Below are 13,007 nucleotides of genomic sequence, written 5' to 3'. Positions count from 1 at the left end.
GACAATTTGAATGTCCGTCTTTTGATGTATGCAGATGATATTGTTTTAATATCAGATGATAAAGATATACTACAAAAAATGATAAACAATCTGGCAGAGTATTGTGATCTCTGGGGAATGGAAGTAAACAAAGACAAGTCAGAAGTGATGGTATTCAGAAAAGGAGGGAGAATTGCTTACGTTGAAACATGGAAATATAAGGGAGAAAGTCTGAGGGTTGTAAATGAATATCAGTACCTTGGCATAACTTTGACACCAAAGCTTTCTTTCGCTAAACATATTGAGAATAAAAATAATGCATCCAAAATTTGTCTGAATGTAACATGGAAGGATTTCACAGGAAAACCGAATATTTCACTAACTGCTAAGTGGAAAATGTTTCTGTCAGTTTGTAGAGCGATCCAGAGTTATGGCTCACAAATATGGGGAAATGCTTATTTTGAGGACGTGGAAAAATTATACAGATATTTTATTAAACGTATACTGAAGCTACCAGAAAATACGCCCAATTACTTATTGGCTTTGGAAACAAGCTACGAGGAAGGATATGTGTACACTTATTCAATGCACTTAAAGTACTTGCAAAAAGTGATATTTGAAATGCAAGGGCATCGATTGCCAAATAAACTTTCTCTGAAAGTTATAGAAAGAAATATTTCTTGGTACAATGATTTAAAATTAATGCTATCAAAATACCAAATCCAAAGTGCTGATATTGGCGAAAGCAAGGAAACATGGAATAATGCATGCTATCAACTTATTGAAGGAATAAAAATGCGTAGCCTAAGGGATCACATGACCAAAGCCCGTGAGAGTGCTCACAGAATCTACAAATACCTTAATTATGAAGTAGGACCAATATACTGCAACAACAGTTTTAAACTAAGTCAAATAACATGCATTATACGAGCCAGAGGAGATATTTTGCCTTTAAACGGATCTATCTACCGAAATAACATTAGTCGTATATGCTCTATTTGTAATATGGGAGAAGAGGAATCAGTATGTCACTTCGTGGGCAGATGCCCAATATTTTCCAATTACAGACTAAAATTTTTTAACAAAACTTTTCTTGATGAAAATGAGGTTATCTTTCAGTTAGATGGAGGTGAAGATATGTCCTGGTCTACTTTATATAATTACCTTAGAGAAGCCCTTAAATACAGAGATTTATTGATAAATGAATTTAATTATTAATTTTAACGTAAATTTTTAAACTCAATTTTCCAGCAGACGGTTTAAGAAAAACCATGCTGAATATTCTTTATAGATAATAAATAAAACATATAGTATTATATATTTTTATAACGTTTAATAAAATAAAATAAAGAATACTACTACTACTACTACTACTACAATACCAACAGACCTACACTAATAAGAAGTATTTATGCAAAATTTCAAGCGGCTAGCTTTACTCCTTCGGAAGTTAGCGTGCTTTCGACAGACAGACGGACGGACATGGCTAGATCGACATAAAATGTCGCGACGATTTCGAGTAGTTACAAACAGAATGACGAAATTAGTATACCCCCATCCTATGGTGGAGGGTATAATAATAATCAGTACTAAATTTCAGCTTTTAATTTTAAAAGGCTACAGTGTCTTTATATCAGTTTAGGGAAATTTCTTCGGAATTCCTCGTTATGATTCGAACCCGAATCATAGGCGGGAAATTAACTTCTGTGCCACGGAGGCCTTCAACGTAGAACAGATTATTATTTTGTTCATATGCAGAGTTATTTTGAAAATAGACTAGTTACATCGAACAATATAAATAATATAAACAATATAAACAATAATACTAGCTGAACCGGGCCCGTTCCCCTGTGCCTTCTTTTACTTTATATGGAACAAAATTTTAATTGGAATATTTTTGTCGACAATTAATGAGCTTTCAGTGAAATACCATGCTACGAAAATAGTATATCGCTTGACTAACAGTTTAATAATATAAGCGCCTTTATCAGAATCCCATATAATATTTATTTGTCTACGAATTTAAGTTTGGATGTAAGGTGTACTCCATTCTTAAAATACTTTATTTGAGCCCGATATTCTCATGATATCTAATTTAGGGGGTGAAGTGGTCCCCCAGATACTTGGCCCTGAAAAATATCAGCATAGTGCTATTCTCCCAAATACCATTTATTTAAACCCCATATTGCCATTGGTTTAAGGGGAGTTTACACGATGAGGCGTCCCCCAAACACATGGCTCCGAAATTGGTTATCAAATTTGTTTTCTAATCTCAAATACCTTTCATTTGAGCCACATATTGGCATGGTCGAAAAATTTTTACCCTTTGGGGGGTGTTTTGGGGGAAGGGTTGATGCCCTTAATACATGGTCCTATATACTATTATTTGAGCCCCATTTTGCGATGGTCAGTAAAAAATTGTTGTTTGTGGGGTATTTTGGGAAAGGGGTAGATCCCCAGAGAATTGGTCCCGAAAATGGGTATCAAATCTTGCTCTACCCCCAATACCTTGTATTTAAGCTCCACATTGACATGGTAGATAAATATGCCCGACTTAAGGGTGTTTTGGGGATTGGGGTGATCCCCCCACATTGAAATTGCAAATTTTGCCCATGAACATTCCACTAAGGACCAGGAGCAAACATCTCACATATCAATGAGTGGAGTCCGATTCAAGTTTTGAAACTCAATGATAATGGGTCTCCTTTTTATAGCCGAGTACAAACGGAGTGCCGCAGTGCGACACCTCTTGGGAGAGAAGTTTTACATGGCTTAGTACCATATAAATGTTGCCAGCATAAGGTGGAGAAAACCACCGTTGAAAACTTTTCCTGATGGTCTCGCCACGATTCGAACCCAGGCGTTCAGCGTCATAGGCGGACATGCTAACCTCTGCGCTAAGGTGGCCTCCAACATTATCCAAGATGGTCCCCCAACATTAAGCTCTGAAAATATATCAGCAACGTGGTCTATTCTTATATATATCATATATATATCATTTATTTGAAACGTATTGCCATTGGCTTCAAAAATTGATGTCATAATCGTTTTCTAATCTCATTTAAACTCCTTATTGCAAAAGTCAGCAAATATGTCCGGTATGGGGTATTGGCCCTAAAAACTAAAAATATTTAGTTCCACTCTCTTTACTCACTAAATTGTCTTGGTGAGTAAATACGTCCTATTTGGGGGTTGTAATGGTCGTGAGACGTCCCCTATACAGTTGGTCCCTAATGTTGATATCAGATACGTGGTCTACTTCCAAATGCCTTTAATATGAGCCCCAAATTTCCATAGTCGGCAAACATGACCGGCTTGGGGGGCGTTTTTGGGGATGGGCGGCTACTCAGTGAGTTGACCTTGAAAATATATATCGAATTTGTGATATACTCGAAAATCCCTCTTATTTGAGCCTTATATTGCAATAGTCAGCAAATACTTACTATTTAGGTGGTGTTGTGAGGGTGGCGTGGCCCCATAGGCAGTTTTCCCGAACATTGATATCAAATTTGTGCTTTACTCCCAAAGACCTTTCATTTGAGCCCCATATTGCTATGGTCGTAAATTTGTCCTTTTTGGGGGATATTTTTGGTGAGAGGCGGCCCCAAAAACCCTTGGTCCCATATTTGGATATCTGATTCCAATTCTACATTCAAATACCTTTTATTCAAGCCCCATATTCCCATGTTCTGTAAATAAGTCCAGTTTGGGGGGTGTTTTGGGGAAGGGGTGAACCCCCAAAAACGTTTTCCCACATTTGGAGATCAGATTCGTATTCTACTCGCAAATACCTTTCATTTGAGTCCCATATTGCCATGGTCGGTAAATATGTCCGATTTAGGGGTGTTTTGGGGCTTGGGGTGGTCGCCCTAGCACTTGGTCCGACAATTGGATAACAGATACGTTTTGTTATCGTAAATACCTTTCATTTGAGTCCCATATTGTCGTGATTGGTGTAAATATATGTTTGGTAGGTTTTAGGGTGGGGTAGCCCCCCTAGGTACCCCATCCGAAATTTGGATACGAATATTTTATTTTTCGGGTACTATATGAGAGCACACAAAATTTCGCTTAAATCGCACCACCCATCTCCGAGATCTGGCGTTTCTGAAAATTTGGGTAAGCGGGAGGGTCCGTCCCCCCTTCAGATATCAAAAAATGTAGTACCCTATTTTCACCACGGGGTCATTATGCACCATCTGTGAAAATTTCAAGAAAATCGGTTAAGACGTTTCTGAGTCTATAAGGAACACACAAACATACAAAATAACGAGGAACCATTTTATACTCGGCACTCAAATGCCGACTGCTGGAAAATCCAATATTTTTATGGTCCTTAAAGGCGGGATCGAATAACAATAAACAGAAAAATATTTTTTCAAATAACATTTAGGACTAAAGAGTTCTTTTGATTGCCCTTTACCATTAAAAATTATTTATCATTAAAAATATTAAATTTTTCTACGTTTTTTGTACCTTCCACCATAGGATGGGGGTATAGAGAGCGCAATTCTTATCCGATTGGAATGAAATTTTGCACGACGTGTTGTGTAATGATATCCAACAACTGTGCCGAGTTCAAATCGGTCCATGACCTGATATAGCTGTCATATAAACCGATCTTGGGTCTTGACTTCTTGAGCCTCTAGAGGGCGCAATTCTTATCCGATTTGAATGAATTTTTGCACGAAGTATTTTGTTGTGAAATCCAACAACTGTGGCAAGTATTGTTAAAACCGATCTGCGATCTTGACTTCTTGACCATAGAGGTAGCAATTATTTTCCGATTTGCATGTAATTTTGTACTTCGGATCCTCTCATGACCATCAACATACCTGTTTATTATGGTCTGAATCGCTCTATAGCCTGATACAGCTCCCATATATATCGATCTCTCTATTGTGGTCCGAACCGGACCATATATTGATATCGCCCTAAATATTTTTGTTCACAAGGAGGGCCCAAGATATTATTGAGGTTTATAGACCATTTTTATACCCTCCACCATAAGATGGGGGGTATACTAATTTCGTCATTCTGTTTGTAACTACTCGAAATATTCGTCTGAGACCCCATAAAGTATATATATTCTTGATCGTCGCTACATTTTATTTCGATCTAGCCATGTCCGTCCGTCTGTCCGTCCGTCCGTCCGTCTGTCCGTCCGTCCGTCCGTCTGTCCGTCTGTCCGTCTGTCCGTCCGTCCGTCTGTCTGTCGAAAGCACGCTAACTTCCGAAGGAGTAAAGCCAGCCGCTTGAAATTTTGCACAAATACTTCTTATTACTGTAGGTCAGTTGGTATTGTAAATGGGCCATATCGGTCCATGTTTTGATATAGCTGCCATTTAAACCGATCTTGGGTCTTGATTTCTTGAGCCTCTAGAGTGCGCAATTCTTAATCGATTGGAATGAAATTTTGGACAACGTGTTTTGTTATAATATCCAATAACTGTGCTAAGTATGGTTCAAATCGGTCCATGTTTTGATATAGCTGCCATAAAAACCGATCTTGGGTCTTGACTTCTTGAACCTCTAGAGTGCGCAATTCTTATTCGATTTGAATGAATTTTGGCGCGACGTGTTTTGTTACGATATCTAATAAGTGTACCAAGTATGGTTCACATCGGTCTATTACCTGATATAGCTGCCATATAAACCGATCTTGGGTCTTGACTTCTTGAACCTCTAGAGTGCGCAAATCTTATCCGATTGCAATGAAATTTTGCACGACGTGTTTTGGTATGATATCCAACAATTGCGCTAAGTATGGTTTAAATCGGTCCATAACCTGATATAGCTGTCATATAAACCGATCTTGGGTCTTGACTTCTTGAACCTCTAGAAGGCGCAAATCTTATCCGATTGGAATGAAATTTTGCACGGCGTGTTTTGTTATGATATTCAACAACTATGCCAAGTATGGTTCAAATCGGTTCATAATCTGGTATAGCTGTCATATAAACCGATCTGGTGTCTTGACTTCTTGAGCCAATTGAGGGCGCAATTCTCATCGGATTTGGCTGAAATTTTGCATGAGGTGTTTTGTTATGACTTCCAATAACTGTGCTAAGTATGGCGTAATTCGATATAGAACCTGATATAGCTGCCATATAAACCGATCTGGGATCTTGACTTCTTGAACCTCTAGAGGGCGCAGTTCTCATCCGATTTGGCTGAAATTTTGTACAAGGCCTTCTCTCATGACCTTCAACATAGGTGTCTAGTATGGTCTGAATAGATCAATAGCTTGATACAGCTCTTATGTAAACCTATCTCCCGATTTTGCTTCTTGAGCCCCTAGAAGGCGCAATTCCTATCCGAATGAACTGAAATATTACTCAATGACTTCAACAATGTCAATCAGCATTCATTTATGGTCCGAATCGGACTATAACTTGATATAGCTCCAATAGGATAACAGTTCTTATTCAATATTCTATATTTGTCTAAAAAGAGATACCGCGCATAGAACTCGACAAATGCGATCAATGGTGGAGGGTATATAAGATTCGGCCCGGCCGAACTTAGCACGCTCTTACTTGTTTAAATTAAAGATTATCATATGCTTAGTTATTGGAGTTTAAAAACAAGTAAAAGCGTGCTAAGTTCGGCCGGGCCGAATCTTATATACCCTCCACCATGGATCGCATTTGTCGAGTTCTTTTCCCGGCATCTCTTCTTAGGCAAAAAAGGATATAAGAAAAGAGTTGCTCTGCTATTAAAACGATATCAAGATATGGTCCGGTTCGGACCACAATTAAATTATATGTTGGAGACCTGTGTAAAATTTCAGCCAATTCGTATAAGAATTGCGCCCATTGGGGCTCACGAAGTAAAATAGAGAGAACAATTTACATGGGATCTGTATCGGGCTATAGACCGATTCAGACCATAATAAACACGTTTGTTGATGGTCATGAGAGGATCCATCGTATAAAATTTCAGGCATATCGGATAATAATTGCGACCTCTAGGGGTCAAGAAGTCAAGATCCCAGATCGGTTTATATGGTAGCTATATCAGGTTATGAACCGATATGAACCTTTTTTGACACAGTTGTTGAAAGTAAAAATAAAATACGTCATGCAAAATTTTAGCCAAATCGGATAGGAATTGCGCCCTCTGGAAGCTCAAGAAGTCAAATCCCCAGATCTGTTTATATGACAGCAATATCAGGTTATGGACCGATTTCAACCATACTTGGCACAGTTGTTGGATATCATAACGAAATACTTCGTGCAAAAATTCATTCAAATCGGATAAGAATTGCGCACTCTAGAGGCTCAAGAAGTCAAGACCCGAGATCGGTTTATATGGCAGCTATATCAGGTTATGGACCGATTTGAACCATACTTGGCACAGTTGTTGGATATCATAACAAAACACGTCGTGCAAAAACTCATTCTGATCGGGAAAGAATTGCGCACGCTAGAGGCTCAAGAAGTCAAGACCCAAGATCGGTTTATATGGCAGCTATATCAGGTTATGGACCGATTTGAACTATACTTGGCACAGTTGTTGGATATCATAACAAAACACGTCGTGCAAAATTTCATTCCAATCGGATAAGAATTGCGCTCTCTAAAGGCTCAAGAAGTCAAGACCCAAGATCGGTTTATATGGCAGCTATATCAGGTTAAAGACCGATTTGGACCATACTTGGCACAGTTGTTGGATATCATAACAAAACACGTCGTGCAAAATTTCATTCCAATCGGATAAGAATTGCGGTCTCTAGAGGCTCAAGAAGTCAAGACCCAAGATCGGTTTATATGGCAGCTATATCAAAACATGGACCGATATGGCCCATTTACAATACCAACTGACCTACACTAATAAGAAGTGTTTGTGCAAAATTTCAAGCGGCTAGCTTTACTCCTTCGGAAGTTAGCGTGCTTTCGACAGACAGACGGACGGACGGACGGACGGACGGACAGACGGACGGACATGGCTAGATCGACATAAAATTTCACGACGATCAAGAATATATATACTTTATGGGGTCTCAGACGAATATTTCGAGTAGTTACAAACAGAATGACGAAATTAGTATACCCCCCATCTTATGGTGGAGGGTATAATAAAAGTGCCGACTTCTGGTACATGTCGAACTTAAGAGCACTTACCCTAGCCAGTTTTGAACAAGACGTAAGACGTTAGGGAGAGGATGTTGTATTTTGGATTATGTGATGGGAGCTTATCTTTATTATTTGTATGTTCATATAGACTCAACAAAGACGTAGCCGATTTTCTAGAAATATTCGCAGTGAAGAACGGTTCTGGGATGGAGTTGCTGGTGATAATGCGACGAAAAGCGGCATCGTGGCAATATGGTGTCCCAAGTGAGTATTATAGCGAATCAGACATAGAAATATGGCGTCAAGTGACTGGGAATCATTCCAACTTCTAAAATCCCCGTTGATGACAAGATGGCACTCAAGTGCGGAGGATTTACCTAACATTGAAATATGAATTCAAGTTTCAGCGGGCCTTAAACCCCAAAACGCTTTAACGATTAACTGACATAGAAACTTTAAACTAGATTATGAGATCCCAATCAATCCAGCTATAAAAGTCTAAAATAGGTTCATACTCTCTACTTCTGTATTGGCCCTATTAAGTCAAGTGTCAAGTATCGCCCACCTCACCTTTAAATACTAATAAAAGGACCTATAACACGACTAAAACAATATTGGTCTTATGTTGAAGTCATTTAGAAGTGAGGTCATAACATTTTGGGCCATAAATCAGTCTGGATCCAAAAAAAAAAAACAATTCCATAGGGATGTAGCCTGACCAAATGAAACGTAATTAAGAGTATCGTACACACTTGACATTGAAATATAAAGTTAAGCGCCTGAGAGTATCAAAAAAATAAAAGAATGGAAACCTTGAAAATATTTGCCTTTAACCCAGAGAAATAAGTTTTCTGATATCAACAAACGTTCTTTGCTGTTTTTATACCCTCCACCATAAGATGGGGGGTATACTAATTTCGTCATTATGTTTGTAACTACTCGAAATATTCGTCTGAGACCCAAAAAGTATATATATTCTTGATCGTCGCGACATTCTATGTCGATCTAGCCATGTCCGTCCGTCCATCTGTCTGTCGAAAGCACGCAAACTTCCGAAGGAGTAAAGCTAGCCGCTTGAAATTTTGCACAAATACTTCTTATAAGTGTAGGTCGGTTGGTATTGTAAATGGGCCATATCGGTCCATGTTTTGATATAGCTGCCGTATAAACCGATCTTGGGTCTTGACTTCTTGAGCTTCTAAACGGCGCAATTCTTATCCCATTTGACTGAAATTTTGCACATAGTGTTTTGATATCACTTCCAATAACTGTGCAGAGTATGGTTCAAATCGGTCCACAACCTGATATAGCTGCCATATAAACCGATCTTGGGTCTTGACTTCTTGAGCCTTTAGAGGGCGCAATTCTTATCCGATTTTATGGAAATTTTGCACGTAGTGTTTTGGTATCACTTCCAACAACTACGCTGAGTAGTGTTTACATCGGTCCATGTTTTAATATAGATGCCATATAAACCGATCTTCGATCTTGACTTCTTGAGGCTCTAGAGGGCGCAATTCTCGTCCGATTTTTATACCCTCCACCATAAGATGGGGGGTATACTAATATCGTCATTCTGTTTGTAACTACTCGAAATATTCGTCTGAGACCCCATAAAGTATATATATTCTTGATCGTCGCGACATTTTATGTCGATCTAGCCATGTCCGTCCGTCTGTCCGTCTGTCCGTCCGTCCGTCCGTCCGTCTGTCGAAAGCACGCTAACTTCCGAAGGAGTAAAGCTAGCCGCTTGAAATTTTGCACAAATACTTATTATTAGTGTAGGTCGGTTGGTATTGTAAATGGGCCATATCGGTCCATGTTTTGATATAGCTGCCATATAAACCGATCTTGGGTCTTGACTTCTTGAGCCCCTAGAATGCGCAATTCTTATCCGATTCGAATGAAATTTTGCACGACGTGTTTTGTTATGATATCCAACAACTTTGCCAAGTATGGTTCAAATCGGTTCATAACCTGATTTAGCTGCCATATAAACCGATCTTGGGTCTTGACTTCTTGAGCCTCTAGAGTGCGCAATTCTTATCCGATTGGAATAAAATTTTGCACGACGTGTTTTGTTATGATATCCAACAATTGTGCCAAGTATGGTTCAAATCGGTTAATAACCTGATATAGCTGCCATATAAACCGATCTGGGATCTTGACTTCTTGAGCCTCTAGAGGTCGCAATTATTATCCGATTTGCCTGAAATTATGTAATACGGATCCTCTCATGACCATCAACATAGGTGTTTATTATGATCTGAATCGGTCTATAGCCCGATACAGCTCCCATATAAATCGATCTCTCTATTTTACTTCTTGAGCCCCCAAAGAGCGCAATTCTTATTCGAATTGGCTCACATTTTACACAGGTCACCAACATGTAATAATATAATAATAGCAGAGCAAATCTTTTCTTATATCCTTTTTTGCCTAAGAAGAGATGCCGGGAAAAGAACTCGGCAAATGCGATCCATGGTGGATGTTGGTGGGTATGTAAGATTCGGCTCGGCCGAACTTAGCACGCTTTTACTTGTTTTTTTTTTTTTTTTTTTGAAATTTTGCACGTAGTGTTTTGGTAGCACCATTAACAACTACGCTAAGTATGGTTTAAATCGGTCCATGTTTTGATATAGCTGCCATATAAACCGATCTTGTTCTTCTCGTCCGATTTAACTGAAATTTTGCACGTAACGTTGTGGTAGTACTTCCAAAAACTATGCTAAGTATGGTTTTAATCAGTCCATGTAAACCGATCTCGGGTCTTGACTTATTGAGCCTCTAGAGGGGGCAATTCTCATCCGATTTAACTGAAATTTTGCACGTAATGTTTTGGTATCACTTTCAACAACTGTGCTAAGTATGATTTAAATCGGTTCATAATCTGGTATAGCTGTCATATAAACCGATCTTGGATCTTGACTTCTTGAGCCAATAGAGCACGCAATTCTCATCCGATTTGACTGAAATTTTGCATGAGGTGTTTTGTTATGACTTCCATTAACTGTGCTAAGTATGGTGTGAATCGGTATGGAACCTGATATAGCTGTCATTTAAACCAAACTGGGATCTTGAATTCTTGAGCCTTTAGAGGGTGCAATTCTTATCCGATTTTATGGAAATTTTGCACGTAGTGTTTTGGTATCACTTCCAACAACTACGCTGAGTAGTGTTTACATCGGTCCATGTTTTAATATAGATGCCATATAAACCGATCTTCGATCTTGACTTCTTGAGGCTCTAGAGGGCGCAATTCTCGTCCGATTTTTATACCCTCCACCATAAGATGGGGGGTATACTAATATCGTCATTCTGTTTGTAACTACTCGAAATATTCGTCTGAGACCCCATAAAGTATATATATTCTTGATCGTCGCGACATTTTATGTCGATCTAGCCATGTCCGTCCGTCTGTCCGTCCGTCCGTCCGTCTGTCGAAAGCACGCTAACTTCCGAAGGAGTAAAGCTAGCCGCTTGAAATTTTGCACAAATACTTCTTATTAGTGTAGGTCAGTTGGTATTGTAAATGGGCCATATCGGTCCATGTTTTGATATAGCTGCCATATAAACCGATCTTGGGTCTTGACTTCTTGAGCCCCTAGAATGCGCAATTCTTATCCGATTCGAATGAAATTTTGCACGACGTGTTTTGTTATGATATCCAACAACTTTGCCAAGTATGGTTCAAATCGGTTCATAACCTGATTTAGCTGCCATATAAACCGATCTTGGGTCTTGACTTCTTGAGCCTCTAGAGTGCGCAATTCTTATCCGATTGGAATAAAATTTTGCACGACGTGTTTTGTTATGATATCCAACAATTGTGCCAAGTATGGTTCAAATCGGTTAATAACCTGATATAGCTGCCATATAAACCGATCTGGGATCTTGACTTCTTGAGCCTCTAGAGGTCGCAATTATTATCCGATTTGCCTGAAATTATGTAATACGGATCCTCTCATGACCATCAACATAGGTGTTTATTATGATCTGAATCGGTCTATAGCCCGATACAGCTCCCATATAAATCGATCTCTCTATTTTACTTCTTGAGCCCCCAAAGGGCGCAATTCTTATTCGAATTGGCTCACATTTTACACAGGTCTCCAACATGTAATAATATAATAATAGCAGAGCAAATCTTTTCTTATATCCTTTTTTGCCTAAGAAGAGATGCCGGGAAAAGAACTCGGCAAATGCGATCCATGGTGGATGTTGGTGGGTATGTAAGATTCGGCTCGGCCGAACTTAGCACGCTTTTACTTGTTTTTTTTTTTTCGAAATTTTGCACGTAGTGTTTTGGTAGCACCATTAACAACTACGCTAAGTATGGTTTAAATCGGTCCATGTTTTGATATAGCTGCCATATAAACCGATCTTGTTCTTCTCGTCCGATTTAACTGAAATTTTGCACGTAACGTTGTGGTAGTACTTCCAAAAACTATGCTAAGTATGGTTTTAATCAGTCCATGTAAACCGATCTCGGGTCTTGACTTATTGAGCCTCTAGAGGGGGCAATTCTCATCCGATTTAACTGAAATTTTGCACGTAATGTTTTGGTATCACTTTCAACAACTGTGCTAAGTATGATTTAAATCGGTTCATAATCTGGTATAGCTGTCATATAAACCGATCTTGGATCTTGACTTCTTGAGCCAATAGAGCACGCAATTCTCATCCGATTTGACTGAAATTTTGCATGAGGTGTTTTGTTATGACTTCCATTAACTGTGCTAAGTATGGCGTGAATCGGTATGGAACCTGATATAGCTGTCATTTAAACCAAACTGGGATCTTGAATTCTTGAGCCTCTAGAGGGCGCAATTCTCATCCGATTTGGCTGAAATTTTGTACAACAGCTTCTCTCATGACCTTAAACATACGTGTCTAATATAGTCTGAATCGATCAATAGCTTGATACAGTTCCCATATAAACCTATCTCC

This window comes from Stomoxys calcitrans, chromosome 1 (assembly GCF_963082655.1).
Source record: "Stomoxys calcitrans chromosome 1, idStoCalc2.1, whole genome shotgun sequence".
Lineage (NCBI taxonomy): Eukaryota > Metazoa > Arthropoda > Insecta > Diptera > Muscidae > Stomoxys > Stomoxys calcitrans.
This window is presented reverse-complemented; position numbering follows the sequence as displayed.